Below are 18,544 nucleotides of genomic sequence, written 5' to 3' on the forward strand. Positions count from 1 at the left end.
GCGCGAGGGCTTTCTCTAGTTGCGGCAAGCGGGGGGCCACTCCTCATCGCGGTGCGCGGGCCTCTCACTATTGCGGCCTCTCTTGTTGCGGAGCACAGGCTCCAGACGCGCAAGCTCAGTAATTGTGGCTCACGGGCCCAGCCACTCCGTGGCATGTGGGAGCTTCCCAGACCAGGGCTCGAACCCGTATCCCCTGCATTGGCAGGCAGACTCCCAACCACTGCGCCACCAGGGAAGCCCCAATATTCGTATGTTTAAGTGCAGTTTGTGATTCTAACTTTTGGCTAGCAGAATAAATAATGTGGAGGTTTGAACAGCCCAGCTTTATGGAACAAATAAGCAAAAGGGGAAGCAAATGCCAATATTTGTAAGAGTGGTTCCAAGTAACCTGTTCTTCACATGCAATACCATATTAAATCTTAAATCCTGCAGAATAGTATTATACCTGGTTCTATAGACAAGGACATTTAAGACTCAGAGGCTTTGTTGGTGACACAGATCACTCAGGGGTAGCTGTGCAGTCAGGATTCAAACCCAAGTCTGTTGACTCCAGTGTCCACGTTCCCTTCCACTGGCCCAGGTGGCAGAGTGACTAATGATGGACTTAGTCTGAAGGTCAGCTCTCTTATACGTGATAAAATAGCCCATACAATCTGCCCATGTTAATAGGTTCTTCATCAAACTTTTCCCCATAGAACAGGAGGAAAAAACCACATCTAACATCACCTCAATTACCATCTACTGAAAATAGCAATAAATCACACTCATATATTTGTGTGTACTGTAGTCTTAAAAATGTACATAAAAGCAAAAAGTAAAAAAAAAAAAAAAAATCCAAAAAGGATAAGTGTGTTAATGAGTAATTCCATTCACAGAAAGCTAAAAACAACAACAACAAACACCTATTTTAGGGTTGCAAGTGGTTTATGAAATCTCTGGTTACTGTAGGACATGAACATGATGATTTACAGTATACCAAAACTTATACAACACTGGCTTGCAGGAAAGAAAAATTATTTTCTCTGAAATGATTGGGTGTCACAAATCTGAGTTTACTTGTGTAGTTTGAAGTTGCGTTCAGATGATGGAAAACACTGATCTGGTGTTGTGAAGAGGGACTTGTTGGTAGTTATTTGGTTTTGTGTTTTTAACTGAAGTATAGTTGATTTACAATGTTGTGTTAGTGTCCGGTGTACAGCAAAGTGATTCAGTTATGCATTTATATCTATATATATTTTTTCTTCCTATTCTTTTCCATTGTAGATTATTACAATATATTGAATATAGTTCCCCGTGCTATACAATAGGACTTGTTGTTTATCTATTTAATTTATAGTAGTTTATACCTGCTAATCCCAAACCCCTAATTTATCCCTCCCCCACCCCTTTTCCCCTTTGGTAACCATAAGTTAGTTTTTTATGTCTATGAGTCTGTTTTGGTTTTGTAAATAAGTTCATTTGTATCATACTTTAGATTCTACATATAAGTGATATTATATGGAATTTTTCTCTGTCTGACTTACTTCACTTAGTATGATCATCTCTAGTCCATCCATGTTGCTGCAGATGGCATGATTCCATTCTTTTTTATGGCTGAGTAGTATTCCATTGTGTGGAGCAAGAGCATGGGATATCTTTCCATTTCTTTAAATCATCTTCTGTTGTCTTTATCAATGCTTTATAGTTCTCAGCATATGTCTTTCACCTCCTTTTTCAGGTTTATTCCTAAGCATTTCATTCTTTTTGATGTGATTTTAAAAGTGATTGTTTTTTACTTTCCCTTCCCTTTCATTGTTAGCATAAAGAAATGCAACAGATTTCTGTATGTTAATCTTATATCCTGCTACATTGCTGAATTTGATTTTCAGTTCTAGTAGTTTTTATGTGGCGTCTTTAGGATTTTCTAACATAGTGTCACATTATCTATGTATAATGACAATTTTACCTCTTCCCTTCCAATTTGGATACGTTTTCTTTCTTTTTCTCACCTGATTGCTGTGACTAGGACTTCCAATACTATGTTTAGTAGAAGTGGTGAGAGTGGGCTTCCTTGTCTTGTTCTAGATTTTAGCAGGAAGTTTTTAAACATTTCACTGTTGAGTATTATGTTGGCTGTAAGGTTGTCCTAAATAGCTTTTATTATGTTGAGATATGTTCCCTGTATGCCCACTTTCGTAAGAGTTTTTTTTTTTTATATCATGAATGGATGTTGAATTTTGTCAAATGCTTCTTCTGCGTCTATTGAGATGATCGTGTGGTTTTGTCATTGCATTTGTTGATGTGGTGTATCAAATTGATTGATTTGCATATGTTGAATGATCCTTGTGACCCTGGGATGAATCCACCTTGATTATAGTGTATGATCTTTTTTATGTGTTGCTGGATTCAGTTTGCTAATGTTTTTTTGAGAATTTTTGCATCTATATTCATCAAAGATATGGTCTGTGATTTTCTATTTTGGTATTGTCTTTGTCGGGTTTTGGCATCAGCGTGATGGTGGCTTCATAGAATGACTTTGGGAGTGTTCCCTCCTCTTCAATCTTTCGGAAAAGTTTGAGAAGGATTGATATACATTCTTTTTGCATGTTTGGCAGAATTCCCCAGTGAAGCCATCCAGTCCTGGACTTTTGTTTCCAGGGAGTTTTTTAAATTACAGGTTCTATTTCACTTCTAGTGATCAATTTGTTCAGAATATCTATTTCTTCTTGATTCAGTTTTGGTGAGCTGTACGTTTTAGAAACTTGTCCATTTCTTATAGGTTGCCCAATTTGTTGTAATAGATTTGGTTTTTTTATTCCTTGTTTTTATTTTACTTTTTAAAATTTTTATTTTATATTGGAGTATAGTTGATTAACAATGTTGTGTTAGTTTCAGGTGTACAGCAAAGTGATTCAGTTATATATATACAGGTATCTATTCTTTTTCAAATTCTATTCCGGTTTAGGTTATTACAGAGTATTGAGCAGAATTCCCTGTGCTATATGGTAGGTAGGTCTTGTTGGTTATGTTTTTAAAATATTGCAGTGTGTTCATGACAATCCCAATCTCCCAATCTATCCCTCCTCCCACCCCATTCTTCTCCCCTCTGGTAACCATAAGTTCATTTTCTAAGTCTGTGAGTCTGTTTCTGTTTCGTAAATAAGTTCATTTGTATCATTATTTTTAGATTCCACATGTAAGCAATATATAATAATTGTCTTTCTCTGTCTGATTTACTTCACTTAGTATAAGAATTTCCAGGTCCATCCATGTTGCTGCAAATAACATTATTTCATTCCTTTTAATGGCTGAATTATATTCCATTGAATATATGTACCACATCTTCTTATTCATTCATCTGTCAATGGACATTTAGTTTGCTTCCATGTCTTGGCTATTGTAAACAGTGCTGCAGTGAACACTGGGGTGCATGTATCCTTTCGAACCATGTTTTTCTCTGGACATATGCCCAGGAGTGAGATTGCTGGATCATATGGTAGCTCTATTATTTCTTTCTTAAGGAACTTCCATACTGTTCTGCATAGTGGCTGTATCAATTTACATTCCCACCAACAGTGTAAGGAGGGTTCCCTTGTCTCCACACCCTTTCCAGAATCTGTTGTTTGTATATTTTCTGATGATGCCCATTCTAACCGGTGTGAGGTGATACTTCATTGGGGTTTTGATTTGCTTTTCTCTAATAATTAGCGACGTTGAGCATCTTTTCATGTGTCTCTTGGCCATCTGTATGTCTTCTTTGGAGAAATGTCTATTTAGGTCTTCTGCCCATTTTTTTATTGGGTTGCTTGTTTTTTTGATATTGAGCTGCATGAGCTGTTTGTAAATTTTGGAGATTAATCCCTTGATAGTCTCATCATTTGGAAATATTTTCTCCCATTCTGAGGTTGTATTTTCATTTTGCTTATGGTTTCCTGTGCTGTGCAAAAGCTTTTGAGTTTAATTAGGTCCCATTTGTTTATTTTTGTTTTTATTTCCATTACTCTAGGAGATGTATTGAAAAAGATATTGCTGCGATTTATGTCAAAGAGTGTTCCTCTAAGAGTTTTATAGTATCTGGTCTTACATGTAGGTTTTTATGTTTGTGTATGGTGTTAAAGAATGTTCTAACTTCATTTTTTAACATGTAGCTGTTCAGTTTTCCCAGCACTATTTATTGAACAGACTGTCTTTTCTCCATTGTATAATCTTGCCTCCTTTGTCATAGATTAATTGCACAAAGGTGGGTGGGTTTATTTCTGAGCTTTCTATCCGTTTCCATTGATCCATATGTCTGTTTTTGTGCCACTACCATACGGTTTTGATGACTGTAGCTTTGTAGTATAGTCTGAAGTCAGGGCACCTGATTCCTCTAGCTCTGTTTTTCTTTCTCAAGATTCCTTTGGCTATTCAGGGTCTTTTTTGTCTCCATACAAGTTAAAAAATATTTTGTTCTAGTTCTGTGAAAAATGCCATTGGTAATTTGATAGGGATTGCACTGAATCTGTAGATTGCCCTGGGTAGTATAGTCATTTTGACAATATTGATTCTTCCAGTCCAATAACACAGTATATCTTTCCAAATGTTTGTGTCATCTTTGATTTCTTTCATCAGAGTCTTATAGTTTTCTGAGTACAGTTCTTTTACCACCTTGGGTAGGTTTATTGCTAGGTATTTTATTATTTTTGATGTGATGGTAAATGAAATTGTTTCCTTAATTTCCCTTTCTGAGCTTTTGTTGTTAGTGTATAGAAATGCAACAGATTTCCGTGTGTTGATTTTGTATCCTACAACTTTACTGAAATCATTGATGAGCTCTAGTAGTTTCCTGGTAGTATCTTTAGAATTTTCTTTGTATAGTATCATGTCATCTGCAAACAGTGATTGGATTCCTTTTATTTCTTTTTCTTCTATGATTGCTGTGGCTAGGACGTCCAAAACTATGTTGAATAAAAGTGGTGACAATGGACATCTTTGCCTTGTTCCTGATCTTAAAGGGAATGCTTTAACTTTTCACTGTTGAGTATGAGGTTAGCTGTGCGTTTGTTGTACATGGCCTTTATCATGTTGAGGTATGTTCCCTCTATGCCCACTTTCTGGAGAGTTTTTATCATAAATGGGTGTTGAATTTTGTGAAAAGCTTTTTCTGCATCTATTGAGATGATCATATGGTTTTTATTCTTCAATTTGTTAATATGGTGTATCACACTGACTGATTTGCGTATATTGAAAAATCCTTGCATCCCTGGGATAAATCCCTCTTGATCATGGTGTATGATCCTTTCAATGTATTGTTGGATTGGGTTTGCTCGTATTTTGTTGAGGGTGTTTGCATCTGTGTTCATCAGTGATATTGGCCTGTAATTTTCTTTTTTGTGGTATCTTTGTCTGGTTTTCTTATCAGCCTGAGGGGGCCTCATAGAGTAAGATTGGGAGTGTTTCTTCATCTGCAATTTTTTGGAATATTTTCTGAAGGATTAGTGTTAAGTCTTCTCTAAATGTTTGACAGAATTCACCTGTGAAGCCATCTGGCCCTGGACTTTTTCTTGGGAGTATTTAAATCACAGATTCAACTTCATTACTTTTGATTGGTCTGTTCATATTTTCTATTTCTTCCTGTTTCAGTCTTGGGAGATTGTATCCTTCTAAGAATTTGTGCATTTCTTCTAGGTTGTCCATTTTATTGGCATATAGTTGCAGAGTTGCTTGTAGTAGTGTCTTACAATCCTTTGTATTTCTACTATGTCTGTTGTAACTACTCCTTTTTCATTTCTAATTTTATTGATTTGATCCCTCTCTCTTTTTTTTCTTGACGATTCTGGCTAAAAGTTTATCAATGTTGTTTATCTTTTCTTATTTCTGCTCTGATATTTATAATTTATTTCCTTCTACTTTCTTTGGGTTTTGTTTGTTCTTTTTTCTCTAGTTGCTTTAGGTGTAAGATTAGGTTGTTTATTTGAGATTTTTCTTCTTTCCTGAGGTAAGAGTGTATTGCTATAAACTTCCCACTTAAAACTGCTTTTGCTGGGTCCCATAGATTTTGGATTGTTGTGCTTTTGTTGGATCATTTGTCTCTAGATATATTTTGATTTCCTCTGATTTCTTCAGTGATCCTTTGGTTGTTTAGTAGCATATTGTTTATCCTCCATGTGTTTGTGTTGTTCACAGTTTTTTTTTTCTTATTAGTCATCCATTTTATACACATCATTGTATACATGTCAATCCCAATCGTCCAATTCATCACACCCCGCCACTTTCCCCCCTTGGTGTCCATACGTTTTTTCTCTACTTCTGTGTCTCAATTTCTGCTCTGCAAACCGGTTCATCTGTACCATTTTCTAGGTTCCACATATATGCGTTAATATATGATATTTGTTTTTCTCTTTCTGACTTCCTTCACTCTGTATGACAGTCTCTAGATGTATCCACGTCTCTACAAATGACCCAGTTTAGTTCCTGTTTATGGCTGAGTAATATCCCATTGTATATATGTACCATAACTTCTTTATACATTCGTCTGTCGATGGGCATTTAGGTTCCTTCCATGACCTGGCTATTGTAAATAGTGCTGCAATGAACATTGGGGTGCATGTGTCTTTTTGAATTATGGTTTTCTCTGGGTATATGCCCAGTAGTGGGATTGCTGGGTCATATTGTAATTCTATTTTTAATTTTTTAAGGAACCTCCATACTGTTCTCCATAGTGGCTGTATCAATTTACATTCCCACCAACAGTGCAAGAGGGTTCCCTTTTCTCCACACCCTCTCCAGCATTTGTTGTCTGTAGATTTTCTGATGATGCCCATTCTAACTGGTGTGAGGTGGTACCTCATTGTAGTTTTGATTTGCTTTTCTCTAATAATTAGTGATGTTGAGCAGCTTTTCATGTGCTTCTTGGCCATCTGTATGTCTTCTTTGGAGAAATGTCTATTTAGGTCTTCTGCCCATTTTTGGATTGGGTTGTTTGTTTTTTTAATATTGAGATGCATGAGCTGATTATATATTTTGGAGATTAATCCTTTGTCCGTTGATTCATTTGCAAATATTTTCTCCCATTCCGAGGGTTGTCTTTTCATCTTGTTTATGGTTTCCTTTGCTGCGCAAAAGCTTTTAAGTTTCATTAGATTCCATTTGTTTATTTTTGTTTTTATTTCTATTACTCTAGGAGGTGGGTCAAAAAAGATCTTGCTGTGATTTATGTCAAAGAATGTTCTTCCTATGTTTTCCTCTAAGAATTTTATACTGCCCGGGCTTACATTTAGGTCCCTAATCCATTTTGAGTTTATTTTTGTGTATGGTGTTAGGGAGTGTTCTAATTTCATTCTTTTACATATAGCTGTCCAGTTTTCCCAGCACCACTTATTGAAGAGACGGTCTTTTCTCCATTGTATATCTTTGCCTCCATTGTCATAGATTAGTTGTCCATAGGTGCGTTGGTTTTTCTCTGGGCTTTCTATCCTGTTCCATTGATCTATATTTCTGTTTTTGTGCAAGTACCATACTGTCTTGATTACTGTAGCTTTGTAGTATAGTCTGAAGACAGGGAATCTGATTCCTCCAGCTCCGTTTTTTTCCCTCAAGACTGCTTTGGCTATTCGGGGTCTTTGGTGTTTCCATGCAAATTTTAAGATTTTTTTGTTCTAGTTCTGTAAAAACTGCCATTGGTAATTTGATAGGGATTGCATTGAATCTGTAGATTGCTTTGGGTAGTATACTCATTTTCACAATATTGATTCTTCCAATCCAAGAACAAGGTATATCTCTCCATCTGTTGGTATCATCTTTAATTTCTTTCATCAGTGTCTTATACTTTTCTGCATACAGGTCTTTTGTCTCCCTAGGTAGGTTTATTCCTAGGTATTTTATTCTTTTTGTTGTGATGGTCATTAGTGTATAGGAATGCAAGAGATTTCTGTGCATTAATTTTGTATCCTGCAGATTTACCAAATTCGTTGATTAGCTCTAGTAGCTTTCTGGTGGCATCTTTAGGATTCTTTATGTATAATATCATGTCATCTGCTAACAGTGACAGTTTTACTTCTTCTTTTCCAATTTGTATTACTTTTATTTCTTTTTCTTCTCTGATTGCCGTGGCTAGGATTTCCAAAACTATGTTGAATAACAGCGGCAAGGGTGGACATCCTTGTCTTGTTCCTGATCTTAGAGGAAATGCTTTCACTTTTTCACCATTGAGAAGGAGGTTTGCTGTGGGTTTGTCATATATGGCCTTTATTATGTTGAGGTAGGTTCCCTCTATGACCACTTTCTGGAGAGTTTTTATCATAAATGGGTATTGAATTTTGTCAAAAGCTTTCTCTGCATCTATTGAGATGATCATATGGTTTTTCTCCTTCAATTTGTTAATATGGTGTATCACGTTGTTTGATTTGCATATAGTGAAGAATCCTTGCATCTCTGGGATAAATCCCACTTGATCATGGTGTATGATCCTTTTAATGTGTTGTTGGATTGTGTTTGCTAGTATTTTGTTGAGGGTTTTTGCATCTGTATTCATCAGTGATATTGGTCTGTAATTTTATTTTTTTGTACTATCTTTGTCTGGTTTTGGTATCAGGGTGATGGTGGCCTAATAGAATGAGTTTGGGAGTGTTCCTTCCTCTGCAATTTTTTGGAAGAGTTTGAGAAGGATGGGTGTTCGCTCTTCTCTAAATGTTTGGTAGAATTCGCCTGTGAAGCCATCTGGTCCTGGACATTTGTTTGTTGGAAGATGTTTAATCACACTTTTAATTTCATTACTTGTGATTGGTCTGTTCATATTTTCTCTTTCTTCCTGGTTTTCCATTTTATTGGCATAGAGTTTCTTATAGTAGTCTCTTATGATGCTTTGTATTTCTGTGGTGTCTGTTGTCACTTCTCCTTTTTCATTTCTAATTTTATTGATTGAGTCCTCTCCCTCTTTTTCTTGATGAGTCTGGCTAATGGTTTATCAATTTTGTTTATCCTTTCAAAGAACCAGCTTTTGGTTTTACTGATCTTTGCTATTGTTTTCTTTATTTCTATTTCATTTATTTCTGCTCTGATCTTTATGATTTCTTTCCTTCTGCTAACTTTGGGTTTTGTTTGTTCTTCTTTCTCTAGTTCCTTTAGGTGTAACGTTAGTTTGTTTATTTGAGGTTTTTCTTGTTTCTTGAGGAAGGCTTGTATAGCTATAAACTTCCCTCTTAAAGCAGCTTTTGCTGCATCCCATAGGTTCTGGATTCTCATGTTTTCATTGTCATTTGTCTCTAGGTATTTTTTTGATTTCCTCTTTGATTTCTTCAGTGATCTCTTGGTTATTTAGTAACATATTGTTTAGTCTCCGTGTGTTTGTGCTTTTTACTTTTTTCCCTGTAATTGATTTCTAATCTCATAGCCTTGTGGTCAGAAGAGATGCTTGATATGATTTCAATTTTCTTAAATTTACTGAGGCTTGATTTGTGACCCAAGATGTGATCTATCCTGGAGAATGTTCTGTGCACACTTGAGAAGAAAGTGTAATCTGCTGTTTTTGGATGGAATGTCCTATAAATATCAATTAAATCTCTCTGGTCTATTGCGTCATTTAAAGCTTGGGTTTCCTTATTAATTTTCTGTTTGGATGATCTGTCCATTGGTGTAAGTGAGGTGTTAAAGTCCCCCACTGTTATTGTGTTACTGTCGATTTCCTCTTTTAGGATTGTTAACAGTTGCCTTATGTACTGAGGTGCTCCTATGTTGGGTGCATATATATTTATAATTGTTATATCTTCTTCTTGGATTGATCCCTTGATCATTACATAGTGTCCTTCCTTGTCTCTTGTAACATTCTCTATTTTACAGTCTATTTTGTCTGATATGAGTATTGCTACTCCAGTTTTCTTTTGATTTCCATTTGCATGGAATATCTTTTTCCATCCCCTCACTTTCAGTCTGTATGTGTCCCTAGGTCTGAAGTGGGTCTCTTGTAGACAGCATATATATGGGTGTTGTTTTTGTATCCATTCAGCAAGCCTGTGTCTTTTGGTTGGAGCATTTAATCCATTGACGTTTAAGGTAATTATTGATATGTATGTTCCAATTACCATTTTCTTAATTGTTTTGGGTTTGTTGTTGTAGATCATTTTCTTCTCTTGTGTTTCCCACTCAGAGAAGTTCCTGTAGCATTTGTTGTAGAGCTGGTTTGGTGGTGCTGAATTCTCTTAGTTTTTGCTTGTCTGTAAAGCTTTTGATTTCTCCATCAAATGTGAATGAGATCCTTTCTGGGTAGAGTAATCTTGGTTGTAGGTTCTTCTCTTTCATCACTTTAAGTATATCATGCCACTCCCTTCTGGCTTGTAGAGTTTCTGCTGAGAAATCAGCTATTATCCTTATGGGAGTTCCCTTGTATGTTATTTGTCATTTTTCCTTTGCTGGTTTCAATAATTTTTCTTTGTCTTTAATTTTTGCCAATTTGTTTACTGTGTGTCTAGGCATGTTTCTCCTTGGGTTTATCCTGTATGGGACTCTCTGCGCTTCCTGGACTTGAGTGGCTATTTCCTTTCCCATGTTAGGGAAATTTTCGACTATAATCTCTTCAAATATTTTCTCGGGTCCTTTCTCTCTCTCTCCTCCTTCTGGGACCCCTAGAATGCGAATGTTGTTGCATTTAATGCTGTCCCAGAGGTCTCTTAGGCTGTCTTCATTTCTTTTCATTCTTTTTTCTTTATTCTGTTCCACTGCAGTGAATTCCACCATTCTGTCTTCCAGGTCACTTATCCGTTCTTCTGCCTCAGTTCTTCTGCTATTGATACATTCTAGTGTAGTTTTCATTTCAGTTATTGTATTGTTCATCTCTCTTTCTTTGTTCTTTAATTCTTCTAGATCTTTGTTAAACATTTCTTGCATCTTCCCGATCTTTGCCTCCATTCTTTTTCCGAGGTCCTGGACCATCTTCACTATCATTATTCTGAATTTTTTTTCTGGTAGTTTACCTATCTCCATTTCATTTAGCTGCTTTTCTGGGGTTTACCTTGTTCCTTCATCTGGTACATAGCCCCTCTGTCTTTTCATCTTGTCTATCTTTCTGTGAATGTGGGTTTTTTCCACAGGCTGCAGGATTGTAGTTCTTCTTGCTTCTGCTGTCTGCCCTCTGGTGGATGAGGCTATCTAAGAGGCTTGTGGAAGTTTCCTGATGGGAGGGAGTGGTGGTGGGTAGAGCTGGCTGTTGCTCTGGTGGGCAGAGCTCAGTAAAACTTTAATCAGCTTGTCTGCTGATGGGTGGGGCTGGGTTCCCTCCCTGTTGGTTGTTTGGCCTGAGGCAACCCAACACTGGAGCCTACCTGGGCTTTTTGGTGGGACTAATGGCAGACCCTGGGAGGGCTCATGCCAAGGAGTACTTCCCAGAACTTCTGCTGCCAGTGTCCTTGTCCCTTGGTGAGCCACATCTGCCCCCCGCCTCTGCAGGAGACCCTCCAACACTAGCACATAGGTCTGGTTCAGTCTCCTATGGGGTCACTGCTCCTTCCCCTGGGTCCCGATGTGCACACTACTTTGTGTGTGCCGTCCAAAAGTGGAGTCTCTGTTTCCCCCAGTCCTGCCAAAATCCTGCAATCAAATCCCACTAACCTTCAAAGTCTGATTCTCTAGGAATTTCTCCTCCTGTTGCCAGACCCCCAGGTTGGGAAGCCTGGCGTGTGGCTCAGAACCTTCACTCCAGTGGGTGGACTTCTGTGGTATAAGTATTCTCCAGTTTGTGAATCACCCACCCAGCAGTTATGGGGTTTGATTTTATTGTGATAGCACCCCTCCTACTGTCTCCTTGCGACTTCTCCTTGTCTTTGCATGTGGGGTATCTTTTTTGGTGAGTTCCAGTGTCTTCCTGCCGATGAATGTTCAGCAGTTAGTTGTGATTCCAGTGTTCTCAAAAGAGGGAGTGAGAGCATGTCCTTCTACTCTGCCATCTTGAACCAATATCCCCTACAGTTTTTTTTCTTGTTGTTGATTTCTAATCTCATAGTGTTGTGGTTGGAAATGGTGCTTGATGTGATTTCAGTTTTCTTAAATTTGCTAAGGCTTGCTTTGTGGCCTAGCATGTGATCTATCCTGGAGAATGTTGCACTTGAAGAGAATGTGCATTCTGCTGCTTTCAGACAGAATGCTCTATAAATATTATCTAAGTCCATCTGGTCTAATGTGTCATCTAAGGCCTGTGTTTCCTCATTGATTTTCTGTCTTGGCGATCTGTCTGTTGATATAAGTTGGTTGTTATAATCCCCTAATAATGTGTTACTGTCAATTTCTTCTTTTATATGTGTTAACATTTGCCTTATATATTGAGTTGCTTCTGTGTTGGGTACATATATTTACAATTCTTATATCTTTTTCTTGGATTGAGCCGTTGATTATTATGTAGTATCCTTCTTTGTCTCTTGTAACAGTCTTTATTTTAAAGTCTATTTTTTCTGATATAAGCATTGTTACTCCAGCTTTCTTTTGATTTCCACTTGCAGGGAATAATTTTTCCAACCCGTCACTTTCATTCTGTATCTGTCTCTATATCTGAAGTGGGTCTCTTTTAGAAAGTGTATATCCGGTTCCTGTTTTTGTATCCATCTAGCCAGTCTTTGTCTTTTGGTTGGAGCAATTAATCTGTTTACATTGAAGGTAATTATCAATATGTATGTTCTTATTGACATTTTGTTAATTGTTTTGGATTTGTTTTTTGTAGGTGTTTTTTTCCCCTTTCCTCTTTTGTTATCTTGTGATTTGATGATGTTCTTTAGCGCTGTGTTTGGATTCCTTTTTTCGCCTGTGTCTGTACATCTATTATAAATTTTTGGTTTTAGGTTACCATGAGGATTTGATATAGTATTCTCTATATATACATGATTGTCTTAAGTGGCTGATCTCTTATTTTTCAAATGCATCTTAAATATCCTGCATTCATACTCACCTCCTCTCACAATCACTCTTTTGGATATCATATTTTACATCTAATTGTTTTGTGTATCCCTTAACTTCTTATTTTTTATATAGATGATCTTGTTACTTTTGTCTTTTAACCTCCCTACTAGATTGCGTGTGGATGATTTCCTACCTTTACTGTATCTTTGCCTTTACCAATGAGCCTTCCCATTTTTAATTTCCTTGCTACCAGTAGTGGCCATTTTTTTCCACCTAGAGAAGTGCCTTTAACATTTGCTGTAAATCTGGTTTGGTCTTTCTGAATTCTTTTAGCTTTCACTTGTCTGTAAAGCTTTTGATTTCTCTGTCAAATCTGAATGAGAGCCTTGCTGCACAGTCTTCTTGGTTGTAGGTTTTTCCCTTTCATCACTTTAAATATATCATGCCACTCACTTCTGGCCTGCAGAGTTTCTGCTGAAAAATCAGCTGATAGCATTATGGGCGTTCCCTTTTATGTTATTTGTTGCTTTTCCCTCATTGCTTCTAATATATTCTCTTATCTTTATTTTTATTTTTTTCAACTTCATTACTACGTGTCTCGGCATGTTCCTCCTTGGGTTAATCCTGTATGGGACTCTGCATTTCTTGGACTTGGGCTACTTTTTCCTTTCACACATTAAGGAAGTTTTCAGCTAATCTCTCTTCAAATATTTTCATGGGCCCTTTCTCTCTCTCTTCATTTTGGGACCCCCTATAATGTGAATGTTAGTGTGTTTGATGTTATCCCAGAGGTCTTTTTTTTCTTTTTTGGAATTTTATTTTATTTTTTTTATACAGCAGGTTCTAATTAGTTATCTGTTTTATACAAATTAGTGTATATATGTCAATCCGAATCTCCCAGTTCATCACACCCCAATAATTTTGCTTTGTCTTTAATTTTTATCCATTTAATTACTATGTGTCTTGGTGTGTTTATCCTGCCTGAGACTCTGCACTTCCTGGACTTGGGAAGCTATTTCCTTTCCCATGTTAGGGAAGTTTTTGGCTACAATCTCTTCAAATATTTTCTCACATCCTTTCTCTCTCTCTTCTCCTTCTGGGACCCCTGTAATGCGAAAGTTGGTGCGTTTAATGTTGTCCCAGATGTTTCTTAGGCTGTCTTTATTTCCCTTCATTCTTTTTTTTTTATTCTGTTCTGCAGCAGTTATTTCCACCGTTGTGTCTTCCAGGTCACTTATCCGTTCTTCTGCCTCAGTTATTCTGCTATTGATTCCTTCTAGTGTAGTTTTCATTTCAGTTATTGTATTGTTCATCTCTGTTTGTTTGTTCTTTAATTCTTCTAGATCTTTGTTAAACATTTCTTGCATCTTCTCAATCTTTGCCTCCATTCTTTTTCTGAGGTCCTGGATCATCTTCACTATCATTATTCTGAATTCTTTTTCTGGAAGGTTGCCTATTCCAGTTCATTTAGTTGTTTTTCTGGCGTTTTATCTTGTTCCTTCATCTGGTATATAGTCCTCTGACTTTTCATTTTGTCTATCTTTCTGTGAATGTGGTTTTCGTTCCATAGGCTGCAGGATTGTAGTTCTTCTTGCTTCTTGTCCCAGAGGTCTCTTAAACTGTCCCCTTTTCTTTTCATCTTCTTCTTTTTTATCAATATTTCTTTTGAAGTATAGTTGATTTACAGTGTTGTGTTAATTTGTTCTGTACTGCAAAGTGATTCACCTATACATATATATAATAATCCTTTTTATGTATTCTTTTCCATTTTGGTTTATTGTAGGATACTGAGTATAGTTGTCTGTGCTATATAGTAGGAACTTGTTGTTTATCCATTCTCTATATAAAAACTTATGCCTCCTAACCCCAACCTCCCACTCCATTGCTCTCCCAACCCCTTTACTTTGGCCTCCAACAGTCTGTTCTATGTCCGTGATTCTGTTTCTGTTTCACTGATAGGTTTATTTGTGCCATAGTTTAGATTCGACATGTAAGTGATATCATATGGTGTTTGTCTTTCTCTTACTGCCTTACTTCACATTGTACGATAATCTGTAGTTGCATCCATGTTGCTGCAAATGGCATTATTTCATTGTTCTTTATGGCTGAGTAGTATTCCGTTGTATATATTTATCACGTCTTTATCCATTCATCTCTCGATGGACATTTAAGTCATGCCATGTCTTGGCGTTTGTAAGTAAGTAGTGCTTCTATGGGCATAGAGGTGCATGTATCTTTTTGCATTATAGTTTTGTCTGGATATATGCCCAGGAATGGGATTGCTGGACATATGGTAATTCTAATTTTAGTTTTCAGAGGAACCTCTGTATGGTTTTCCACAGTGGCTGCACCAACTTACATTCCGACCAACAGCGTGGGAGGGTTCCTTTTTCTACACACCTTCTCCAGCATTTGTTATTTGTAAACTTTTTAATGGTGGCCATTCTGACTGGTGTGAGGTCATGTCATTGTAGTTTTGACTTACATTCAATAGCTGTGCTGAGTATCTCTTTATGTGCATATTGGCCACCTGTATATCTTATTTGGAGAAATGTCTATTTAGGTCTTCTGCCCATTTTTGATTGGGTTGTTTTTGTTTTTTTGTTGTTGAGTTGTATGAGCTGCTTATATATACTTGGAAATTAAGCCCTTGTCAGTCTCATCATTTGAAAATATTTTCTCCCATTCTGAAGGTTGTCTTTTCATGTTGTTTATGGTTTCCTTTGCTGTCTAAAAGATTGTAAGTTTGATTAGGTCCCATTTGTTTGTTTTTATATCTTTTGCCTTGGGAGACTGACCTAAGAAAACATTGGTACAATTTATGTCAGACTTTTGCCTATGGTCACTTCTAGGAGTTTTATGGTGTCATATCTTATGTTTAAGTCTTTAAGCCATTTTGAGTTTATTTTTGTGTTTGGTGAGAGGGTGTGTTCTAGCTTCATTGGTTTATATACGGCTGTCCAGCTTTCCCAACACCATTTGCAGAGACTATCTTTTTCCCATTGTATATCTTTGCCTCCTTTGTCAAAGACGCATTGACTGTAAGTATGTGGGTTTATTTCAGGGCTTTCTATTCTGTTCCATAGACTCATATGTTTGTTTTTGTGCCAATACCATGCTGTTTCAATTACTGTAACTTTGTAATATTATCTGAAGTCTGTTAGGGTTATGCCTCCTGCTTTGTTCTTTTTCTTCAGGATTGCTTTGGCAATTCTGGGTCTTTCATGTTTCCATATTAATTTTAGCATTATTTGTTCTAGTTTTGTGAAAAATGTCATGGGTAATTTAATAGGGATTACATTAAATCTGTAGATTGTTTTGGGTAGTATGGGCATTTTAATAATATTAATTCTTCCAATTGAAGAGCATGGGAATTCCCTGGCCATTCAGTGGTTAGGACTTGGTGATCCCACTGCTGGGGCCCCTGGTTCGATCCCTGGTCAGGGAACTAAGATCCCACAAGCTGTGTGGTGCAGCCAAACAAACAAATAAAGAAACAAAACAGAAGAGCACAGGGTATCTTTCCATTTCTTTGAGTCATCTTCAGTTTGCTTTATTAATGTTTTATCATTCTCAGTGTATAAGTCTTTCATCTCCTTGGTCAGGTTTATTCCTAATTATGTAATTTTTTAGGGTGCAATTTAAAAGGTAATTTTTTTACATTCCCTTTCTGATATTTCATTGTCAGTGCAAAAAATGCAACCGATTTCTGTATGTGAATCTTGTATCCTGCTACCTTGCTGAATTTGTTTATCAGTTCTAGTAGTCTTTGTGTGGAGTCTTTAGGGTTTTCTATATATAGTATCATACCATCTGCATATAATGACAGTTTTACCTCTTCTTTTCCTATTTAGATACATTTTATTTCTTTTTCTCATCTGATTGCTGTGGCTAGGACTTCCAATACTATGTTGAATAGAAGAGGTGACAGTGGGCATCCTTGTCTTCTTCCAGATTTTAGCAGGGAGTCTTTTAGCTTTTCACCATTTGGTATTATTCAGGTGTGGGTTTGTCATAAATAGCTTTTATTATATCGTGATATGTTCCCTCTATACCCACTTTGGTAAGATCTTTTATCATGAATAGATGTTGAATTTTGTCAAATGCTTTTTCTGCATCTATTGAGATAAACATGTGGTTTTTGTCTTGTCTTTTGTTTATGTGGTGTATCACATTGATTGATTTGTGTATGCTAAACCATCACTGTGAACTTTGGATGAATCCCACTTGGTCATGGTGTATGATCTTTTCTATGCATTGTTGGATTCAGTTTGCTAATATTTTGTTGAGAATTTTTGTATCTATTTTCTTCAAAGATATTGGCCTTTAATTTTCTTTTTTCATGGTGTCTTTGTCTGGTTTTGGTATCAAGGTGATGGTGGCTTCATAGAATGTCTTTGGGAGTGTTCCTTCCTCTTCAATATTTTGGAAGACTTTAAGATGGATTGGTATAAGTTCTTTGTGTGTTTGGTAGAATTCACCTGTGAAGCCATCTGGTCCAGGACTTTTGTTTGCAGGGAGTTTTTTAATTACAAATTCTATTTCACTTCTAGTGATCAGTCTGTTTAAATTATCTATTTTTTCTTGATTCAGTTTTGGTGGGCTGTATGTTTCTAGAAACTTGGCCATTTCTTCTAAGTTGTCGAATTTGTTGGCGTATAATTGTTCATAGTATTCCCCTATGTTTTTTGTATTTCTGTGGTGTCAGCTGTTATGTCTCCTTTTTCATTTCTTATTTTGTCTATTCGGGTTCTCTCTTTTCTTTTTTCTTTTTCTTTTCTTTCCTTTGTGTGTGTGTGTGTGTGTGTGTGTGTGTGTGTGTGTGTGTGTGTGGTTTGAGGATTTTCTTTTGTATTATACTTACGTTCTCTTCTTTTTGGTTTTTCTGAATCTGTTGTATGTTTTTGATTTGTGGTTACCCTGTTTTTCAAGTATGTTACCCCCTTCCTATATCTGCTTGCCTTAGACTTATAGTTATACAGGCTCAAACACATTCGAGGTAAAAAAATCTACGTTTTCTTTCTCTCCCCCCACCACATTTTATGATTTTGATGTCCTCTTTTACATCTTCCTGTTCATCCTTTTTCTGTTCATGGTGGTTATCATCACTTTCACAGAAATTTTTTGCTTTTTAAAAAAATCTGTGTACTGGTTTATTTAAATGATTTTCTTTCCAATTGTGATTTTCTCTTTCCTATAGATTCTTACTACTTTTCTATTTAGAGAAGACCTTTCAATATTTCCTTTAGGATAGGTGTAGTAGTATTCCTTCAGTTTTTGCTTGTCTGAGAAATTTTTTCTCCTATTCTAAATGAGAATCTTGCTGGGTAGAGTATCCTAGGTTGCAGGTTTTTCTCTTTCAGGACTTTGAATATATCTTGCCACTCCCTCCTGGCCTGTAAGGTTTTTGTAGAGAAATCAGCTGATAGCCTTATGGGGGTTCCCTTGTAATTAGCTCTTTGTTTTTTCACTTGCTGCCTTTAGAATCCTCTCTTTAACTTTTGCCTTTTTTTATTATAATATATCTTGGTGTAGGTCTGTCTGGGTTTATCTTGTTTGGGACCCTCAGTGCTTCCTGAAACTGGATATCTGTTTCCTTCTTTAGGTTTGGGAAGTTTTCAGCCATAATTTCTTCAGATACATTTTTGATCCCCTTTTCTTTTTCTTCCCCTTCTGGAATCCCCATTATGCATAGATTGGCCCCCAT

General features: G+C 36.6%; 1 long non-coding RNA gene across 3 annotated transcripts in view; it reads left to right on the forward strand.

Moving 5' to 3' along the window:
* LOC132375095 (uncharacterized) overlaps nt 1-18,544 on the forward strand; it is an 87,881-nt gene that overhangs the window by 31,624 nt on the left and 37,713 nt on the right. The gene's annotated exons all lie outside the window — the stretch shown is intronic.

This window comes from Balaenoptera ricei, chromosome 11 (genome assembly GCF_028023285.1).
Source record: "Balaenoptera ricei isolate mBalRic1 chromosome 11, mBalRic1.hap2, whole genome shotgun sequence".
Lineage (NCBI taxonomy): Eukaryota > Metazoa > Chordata > Mammalia > Artiodactyla > Balaenopteridae > Balaenoptera > Balaenoptera ricei.